This window comes from Choloepus didactylus, chromosome 1, assembly GCF_015220235.1.
Source record: "Choloepus didactylus isolate mChoDid1 chromosome 1, mChoDid1.pri, whole genome shotgun sequence".
NCBI classification, from domain to species: domain Eukaryota; kingdom Metazoa; phylum Chordata; class Mammalia; order Pilosa; family Megalonychidae; genus Choloepus; species Choloepus didactylus.
Window position 1 is genome coordinate 239,032,877 of NC_051307.1, and position 6,000 is coordinate 239,038,876.

The window sequence follows — 6,000 nt, forward strand, 5'->3', positions numbered from 1 at the left end:
CTTGCAAAAGGAATTCTCTGACCATATCATTTTGGGAGCACTATACATCAGCTCCCTACTTTGGTGATTCAGAGACATTTAGCATATTAAACATTCTGAGAAAACCCTACAGCCAATAAGCCTGTTCATCCTTCTTTAATCCTGTGTTTTCTAAACCGAATTCACCACAGTATGTGTTCCTTGCTCAACACTCATTACTTATTATTCATTAATGTCCCCCTGAAAGTGGGATATGGCTTAGGAAAGAATGATCAAGCACTTCAATTCATCATGAAAGTAAATGGTAATTCTCAAGTCATCCCAGAAAGCTCCTTCCTCTAGCAGCAAGTCAGTGGCCTCCTGTTGCCTGACAGTTCATCTTCCTTGACTGTGAACCAGCTGTTGGCACCCATTTGGACAATGATTTCCTAGTTACCACAAATGCCTTGATCCTCGGTTTGACCCCAGATTTCAGTTCAGTCCTTCCCTGTTGGTTCCCTTGCCTGCCTAACCTCATTCCATCACCACCTGGATCTTTGCATGATGACAGGTCCACACAGACAATGTTTCTGTTCTAATGAGTTAAACAGGAGCAGGAGAGGTTGGCAGAAAGCCTTAGGCCACTGTGCACCAGCTGCCTGTGTGGCCTTGGAAGAGTCACTCCCCACTTTGAGCTTCTGTTACCCCATTAATAAAATAAAAGCTAAAACTAAAACAGTACTTCCCAAAGCATGGTCTGGAGGTCCCCAATAGACACTAAAAAAGAGGCGGGGCTTCTGTGGCCAGCTACATTTGGGGAAAGCAGATTAAACAAAGTAAGAAAGGTTTTCTTTACTGCAAGACTTTTTAGAGGCTTTAATATCCTCATGTGCCTGGAGACTTTCCAGAGGGGGCTCTAGTGTGTAGTTTGGGTTGACCCCAATCCTTTTTCCATAGGAGGATTTTCAACTAGTATAATGAGGGACAAGATTCAGAGAATAATGAACAAATGATCTCCAGGGTTCCACCCAGCCTAAAGAATCTAGGATTCTTCGCTGTTGTTGTTGTTGTTACTGCTGTTATTTTGGTAAATATTTTCCCTATTTGCCTGGACTATCACATTAAATTCTGCATTGAAAATGTGAGTGCTGAACTCTGCTCCATGAGAAGCTGAGTCATCCTGTCCTTGCTTTCAGCTTCCGTGACCCCTGAGCTTGATCAGCTGCTGATGGGCAGACACCAGCCTTCCTCCCACCACAGTGCAGGTCAGGAGCCCCCTAACTGGCAACTTAAGCACATCCAGACATGACCCTTCGCAGGTGCTTGCTTCTTGTCCCACAGCCCTTCTCTCAGCTTCTGAGCCTGGACTGCCAAGAATCACCCCTCTGAAGGTAGCCCTTGGCTGTACCCAAGATCTTTCAAGAGGCAGCCAAAAACTCCATGGCCATTCCAGAGATCGGTTTAGACCCCTCTCCAACTCTGGTAGCTCAGAAAAGGGGACCCAACACAAAACCGCAGCAAAGCTTGTGCAGAACTTTCTGTGCTGAGCTCCCTGGGGAACTTTAGGAGACTCCCAAGCATCTGTAGCGGGTGGTTCATTAACCCAACCAGCTATCCCCATCTCCTTCTATTCTCTGTGATTCTCTGAAATAGGCAGTCTGTGCCTCAGTTCTTCTTGTGACTCCTTCCCCCTGTAATCTAACATATGCCCCACTATTGCTGACTCCAGAGGATCCAACACTTTCCAGTGGAACTCCCCTCAGTTCTCAGTTTCACCACCATCGTGGATGCCCAAAATGCTTTTTCTTAGGCATTTATTTTTATAACCTAACTTTTTTGATAAGTAACAAATTCATATGGTTAAAGGAATTCCAACAGGCAGCAAGGTAAAAAGTAAAGAGGAAGTTTCTCCAGGCTCCCAGAATTCTATCCAGAGGCAACTGCTATCCAAAGCTTCTTCTGATACCTTCCAGAAGTAGTCTATGCGTAAATAGGCTTACATGTTGGATACTGTACATTCTTTTGTAACACAAATGGGAGAATATCATACACACCTTTACATCTTGCTTTTTCCATCTAACAATATATCTAAGTGAAGTCTCTATAGCCCATACAGCTATTTTGACACTTTTTTTCCACAGCTGCGTGGGATTCCATATACCAGATGTATCATAATAATTTAAACGGCTCCTTAGTGATAGGATATTTAGGTTTCTCCAGTCTCTTATTATTTCAAGCAATGATATGGTGAACATCCTTGTACCCTGTCACTGGGAATATGGGCAGGGACACCTGCCGGATAAATTCCTAGAAGCAGCTCTGCTGGGAAGGGTGCTGCTTTTAGAACTCCTGCCAGCCTTGCTTTCTCAGCCCCTGCCCCAGCTGGCTCCCCCATGTGCTCCTGACTTCAGCTCCCACTTCTCTGTGAACAGCTGCCAAATCACCATCTCCACTGGCTGCTCTCCTGGCTCCATCCTGTACAACCTTGGACCCAAGCAGGGGGCTAGCCACAGAGTAGGTCTCAGCAAACACTTAACTGAATTGCATTGGACTCACAGACACTGTTTTTTATGATAGGATTATTGGAAAGGGAAATATTCTCAACTGCAGTTTCAGGAACTACTGAATGAGGAAACCAAAGCAAACATTCCACCAAGAATAAGGAGGCCAAAATCCTGATAATCTCTAGCAGACACATTCAGACCCAGCCCTTGGGGACCCACGTGGCAATGCATTAGCATGCACTCTTGAAATTTCTCGCATTACTTTCATGCCTGCAGAGTTAGGGGGTGGCAGGCTGCTTCCTTCATGCCTGGGGAAGTGTGTGGACCGTGGAAAATGATGAAATTAGGCCAGGGAATGTTCAGCCACAGTAGCTGTGGTTCCTCGGGGTTGAAAGGACAGAGTCCTGGCTCTCTGACCCAAAGAAGCCTGTAAAATCAGGCTAAGCAGCCCCAAGAGCTGGCCACCCTGACAGCAGCTGACCCTGGTTCCTGTCCTCTGCCTCTCTCTTCTGCCTACTGACCAATTAAACTCGCCTTGGAGCAGGGCCCCTCAACCTCAGCACTAGTGATATTTGGAGCTGGCTAATTCTTCGTTGTGGGGAGCTGTAGGATGTTTAGCAGCATCCCTGGCCTCTACCTGTTAGATGCCAGTAGCATTTCCCACCCCACCCCCAGTCCCAAGTGGAGACAACCAAAATTATCTCCCGACACTGCCAATATTCCCTGGGTACAAGACTGCCTGTGGTGAGAACCACTGCCTTAGACCATGGGCCTCAAAGTAGCAATTTCGCTGGCCTACAGACATGCTTTATTTGGTCATTCAGTGTTTTCAGAAAATCTAATACTTCCCCAGCATTTAAAATTCAGGAAATTTCCCTGAGAAGTCCTGATTTTCAGCTCCTCTTGGACAGCTAGAAGATCCAGCAGCAATTCTGAGCCCTGGTTTCGAGCATGGCTGCTCCTTTGGCTTGGGCTGGTTTCCCCCAGTTGGCCATTGTGCCCTGTATCCCCCTTCCTCATCCACTTCGCCCAGCTGGCCCATGGTGGCAATTGAGTGCGGTCTCTCAGGGAGACAGTGTGACCACCCGAATCCCCTGGCACTCGTTAAGGATGGTAATCCCAGACCTGCTGAATCAGAATATCTGAGAGTCTCATTTTAACAAGCACCCTTCTCACATCCCAATGTTCAAGAGCCACTGAACCCAAGTCTTGCTCCTGAAACAGAACCTGTGGCTCTCCAGAGGATGCCAACCGACACCATTGCCTGAATGGGGGGGGGGGGGGATGGTTCACAGTGCCACCTGCACCCAGGGCACTTTCTCCGACCCTCCTTCCTGTACTATTTCCTCTAGTACCCTCAGCTTTGGCTCAATTTACACAAGTGTTTATTGAATACCTCCCAGATACCAGCTTCATCTAGGCACTGAAGAGATGAAGCTGAATAAGACATGTTCCCTACTCTCAAGTAATAGTTATAATATATATATATTATATTAGTATACTGCAACTAGCACTTTTGGAGTACTTTCCATTTGTTGAATATTGTCCAAAGTCACTTCCATACATTATCTAATTTAAACCTATAAGGTAGGTACTATCATATTCCCACTTGACTGTTGAGGCTCAGAAGGGTTGACTGATTTGCCCAAGGTCACACAGCAAAACTATGGCAGAGCCAGGATCCAGCTTCTGATGTGTCTGACCCAAAGCTCTGGCACTCGTAATGACTTACTGTGGCATGCTTCCTCAGACTCTCATGGGAGACACCGACAGATCAAAAGAAGCCATTCCAATGCTGTAAGGGAGACAGATCCAGGGCACAAGGAGGGTACAAAGGAGGGCATGCCCTCTAGATACTGCCTACCTGTCAGATGCACTGTCTCTTCTTCTGCATAGGAATTTGTCTCCCTGGCATTTGCATGTACTTGCTGGCAGGCCAGCACTCTTTGGCCTTGTCCTTCTTGGCCCACCCTGCCCTGCTATGAATTAATCAGCCATAATGGCCATCTATTGTTTCTCCCTTCCTCCTTCTTCTGATAACAGAAGATGAGTTAGGTGAGGCTGATCCCTGTTTGCCTGACCACACAAGATGGCCCAACAGGCATGGGACCTGGATCTGAGCACAGGGCTCTAGCACATTTCTGGACTGGATTAGAGACAGAAATGTGACCTACACTGAGCCAATAAGAATCTTCCCTGGGAGCCTTCTAATACACACACTCCCAGAGACCATCTCTCTTCTGGGGTTGCTAACCTAGGACTTCAGGAGTCTTGGGCTATAGCCATCTTGCCCAGCCCCAAGAGAGAGCAATGTCTGAGTCACTGAATCTTGTGATATCTGAATGAGATTTACTTCTGGACTATTCAATTACAGACCCAATAAACTTCCATTTTTGCTTATATGTGAAAGAATACTAACATAATCTGTGCTTATGTAAGTATGAAGATATCAAAATGACACTAAGTGAAACAGCCTTCTGAAAACCCACCATCCAGCACCAGTTTTCAAACAGTTTCTTCAAAAGAACTAATTTCCAGACAATTAGAGCAACCCCTTAAGGTGGGGACTCTGGCTTCCTCTGGTGTCTCCACAGTGCTGATCACCAAACGTTGCAGGAGCTCCACAGATAACTGTGGATGAGCTAACTGATCTGGAGGAGCTGTACAAAACTAGAGAAGGGTATAAGGTGGCCACCCCTGACTCATATTTCTTTGCACAAAAGAAACCACATATTCATGACAAGACAGGATTACTGACAAAATTTTTCTTTGTACAGAGTTCCTGAGTGAAATCCATTTCTTTGCCATAAAAATCTTGCTGGGGTGACTTGATTTTATTTTCAATGCAGCATTAAGCATGTTATTGGGGGAAACCCCTCAAAAACATTTCTGTAGATCCTAGGACTATATGTGCTAAATTTTTAAAGTTCTATTTATAAAGAGTATGTCTCCATCTCCCTCAAACCAACTCAGTGGTGGGTCATTGCCAGGGCTAAAGTCAACCTCTATGCCTAAAAATAATGTTCTCTTAAAATGATGGGTTTTAATGACAAGACACCCCCCCACCCCCATTTCTCTAAAGGAGACCATTCTGAACAACCCCTTAGAAAATGCTGAGGCAAGGAATAAGGTGGAGTCTCTCAATTATGCATGTGGTGCCGCCAGACCTCTCTTCTCCTTTCCCATCAACACTGCTCTGGCAAGTCTCCTCGTTTCCCGCTCTCTGCTTGAATAGATAGATAGTCTCATGTGGGGTTAAACTTTGGGCTATTCCATGGCCTTTCTCATTCAGGGATTCAAAACAAGCAAGAGCAAACAAAAATAAAACAAAACCACCACCAAACTAAAACAATGGCCAAAAACAAAAACACCTTTGTCTCTATCAGTTCTAAATCCTGACTGATATAATCCATTGCTTTTCCACATCCTTATTTGTTTTCTCATCAAATGACAAAGCTTGAGAGCCACAGACGATCCCTATTTAAATATATAACATATAGGAGCCCTGGCCATCTCCCAAAGCGACTGTATTTTTATT

General features: G+C 45.5%; 1 protein-coding gene across 8 annotated transcripts in view; it reads right to left on the bottom strand.

Moving 5' to 3' along the window:
- Nucleotides 1-6,000, bottom strand: part of SRGAP3 (SLIT-ROBO Rho GTPase activating protein 3) — a 355,578-nt gene that overhangs the window by 89,808 nt on the left and 259,770 nt on the right. The window lies entirely within an intron of this gene.